The sequence below is a fragment of the Morone saxatilis genome, unplaced genomic scaffold, assembly GCF_004916995.1.
Source record: "Morone saxatilis isolate NCDOM2014 unplaced genomic scaffold, NCSU_SB_2.0 Contig23, whole genome shotgun sequence".
Classification (NCBI taxonomy): domain Eukaryota; kingdom Metazoa; phylum Chordata; class Actinopteri; family Moronidae; genus Morone; species Morone saxatilis.
In genome coordinates, this window is record NW_023339796.1 from 684,416 (window position 1) to 687,728 (window position 3,313).

Genomic DNA, 3,313 nt, shown 5'->3' on the forward strand with positions numbered 1-3,313 from the left:
AGAGGACAGAGACCTGACATTTAATAGTAATATTAATATCATTGATGTTTAACTCTTTTGATTTTACTTCTTTAAATAGTTTAGATGGGACAGACACAGTCTCTGTGATGTTTTCGGTGTAAGACTGCAGCTCTGCTTCCTGTTCTTGCTTCCAACCTCTCGTTAGTCAGGACTACTACTCGTACTATTAAATGTTACCTATATGGTACCTATTGCACAAGAACAGGTTAAGATAAAAATATAAAATAAATAATTAGCAAATCCGGAATAAAATACATTAGGTTTTAAGTTGTAGACATTGTATTTCTCATTGTGCTGTTTGTCTGCTGAGCAATGAATTCTAGTAAATCTACTGCTAATAATAATCATAAAGTTTATTGTTCTTATCTATGGCTAAATAAAGTGTGTTACATGAAAACAAAAAAATAATTAAGATAACAAGACAGTTTTAAGTTTTAAAAAAACAAAACACAACTGTTAAAAACTTTTTATTTAGTTTTAGAATTTAAAAGCTGTTTTTATTCTCAAAGGTTGAAATTAAAGTGGCCTGTAAACTCTTAAAGTTAATACGTTAAATAAATAACAAACAGTGGGTTTTGTTCTGCTTCAGACTGAATTTTTTTATTTTCAATGTTCAGAAAATGTGCAGATATTTCGTCATTTTAAGATTTTATTTTCTTCATTTGATGTTCCTGTTTGGATCTAGTTTATCATTTTCTCTGTTCCCATTTAGTCCGGGTCGAACCGATCTTGTTCGTCCTGAGTCCTCAGCAGCCGGAGGGGGTGCCGCAGACCGAGCTGGGTGATAATGTTTGTCTGGCGACTCATTTCAGTCCAAACGATGGTGAGATGGATCTGAATGTGGATAAGGGGGATAAGGTCAGTCTGAACGTCAGCAAGGCTGTTCTGTCGAAGAACAGCTCCACGTACTACTACGCTGGATTCACCAACCGCACCATCTTCTCCTGTGATCTGCACAACACATCATCCAACAATTACAACGGTATGAAGACTGCTGCAATAACGATCGAAATAATAATTACACTATTGAACTGAACTAATTTGTTAGTTTGAATTGTGTCTGTAGTAGCGGGTTTTAAACTGTCAGGTACTGAAATAGTCTATTTACCAACCAATAGGGTCCCAAGGTGAAGCCAGAAATGTTGAGTTTTCTGTTACAAATGTACAATATGGGTCCCCTGCATTCACAAACTGCCAGATACTAACTTGCATATGTTGGGCAATTAGTACAATTGGCATTAATGACCATATTCAGCTACATGGACAATATTTCACCAACTGCTTGGCTAATTTGGACAATACAGACATTGGACAGACATTTTCAAAATTACAATTGATTGAATTTAACTCCTGTGCAGCATTTTGTCATTATTAATAATTATTATTATACGTATGGATGTTTTGAGAGTCAGACTGTTTCCTTGTGTCTCTGACTGATGTGTTTCTCTTCTTTTACCAACCAGTTGACTTGTGTGCTGACCTTCAGCCAGGTGAGTCACCAAACACACCTGAACACCCTGCTCCATGCTAACAAACAGTTGCACTGCAGCAAATTGTATCGACTGATATAAAACTGTACAAACAGCTCCAGACTGTAGCGAGTGTTTCAGACTCAAACTGAAACGATTCAACCAGTCAGCAGTAAGGAGTCCCAGCTCGATGGATTCAGTAGTGAACCTTTTTTTGTCTCCTTTGCAGAGAAAGCCAAGCTGAACTACTACCTGTTGGTGATGAACTCGGTGAGAGTGGTGTTCACCAAAGCTCTGGCCTTCAGCACCCTCCTCACCATCAGAGCAGTGCTCTTCTAATGCTGAGAGCCAGCAGCTTCACTTCCTCCAGGCAAGTCTTCAACCACCATGTCTGGGGAAAAACAGCTGAAGCTTCGAAGTGCCAATGAATGAAATCAGGATGAAATAAGATGGATTAATCGTGTGGGGGGTTTTAAGGTTTTAAGTTATTCATTGTTCATCTTTTATTTCTTTACATTTTAGTAGAAGTGACAAATGGCCTCTAAGGACCAAACACACATAAATTGGAAAGAAATATAAATACTAATAGAAAAGTGAAAACCAAAATGTTTGGAGAATTATGCTTCATACACCAACACAAACAAAAGTAATAAGATTGAAAGCATATGAGAAAAACACACAGTTCAGTTTGAACTGTTTCAATATTGATGTTGCGCTCCAAATATAGAAATGCAATAAATTATAAAAGATCAGATCATTGTGTTGAGTTGAAAAATGCTCAAATTTCTCAAATTCAACAAATATTAAAAGTTTTCTATTTATTTATTTATTTTAGTTAAATTCAGAAAAGAAAAAAAACAAAACAAAAGTTTTAAGTAGGTTTGGTTCATTCTAATCGGATACCACATTTCTCTTAATGAGTCTCAGTCCAGTGCTCTGTCTGGTTGCTGCAATTTCCTCTTTAAAAAGAACAAAAAAGAAATTTCTGGTTATTTTTGTTTTAAATAGAAAAATTCTAATTGAGATACAAGCCGTTTTAATTTTTCCTTCATTCATCAATGTTTATTTCATTTCCTGTTTCGTATAACAAAAACTAAAATTACTGCTGTGTGTGTGTGTGTGAGATCATTTTCAAGACAAGAGCATCAAATAATTGACATTCTCGCAGCGCTGCTTTAGCTCAGGCTGAAATGTCTTTGGATACGACTATCTGATGATTATTCACCATTCACAACTATGAATGATATAATGCAATTTGAGCTGCTTTCTATTTAAGTAAGAGTACAATAGTCAAACATCAATACTAAAACAATTTCCATTTCCTCCAAATTCAGAATAGGAAAATACCACAATAACACAAAATGAGTGAAAACAAATATATTTAGGTTTTTTTTGTTTTGGTTGCATTTTCTGTTATTGTTCTGTTCTTTTAGTATTTGTTGCTGACTCGTGGTCATTTCCTCAGTGTTTGAGCGTTTTCTCTTGTATGAGTTTTGTCCTCAGGGGCCACTGTAGAAACTGTAAAGGCATCACTTTCAAATATGTTAAATATTTTCTGTGCATCAGTTGATGTGAGCTCGATAATAGTAACAATGATAGGTTTTTGCTTCTATTAGCTGTTTTGATCCTGTTTCGTGAGTGTTTATATTGACTGCATTCTGTAATTGAAGCTATTCGTTTTGAGCCGACAGTCTGCACTCCTTCAGGTCCAGGTTGAAATGTTGCTGTTTAACACTTACACATTCACACACACCAGTTTGTATAAAGACACATGAACAAAGACCTGGGAATCAACAATCATTGGTTGTTTTCACTCAGGCCTG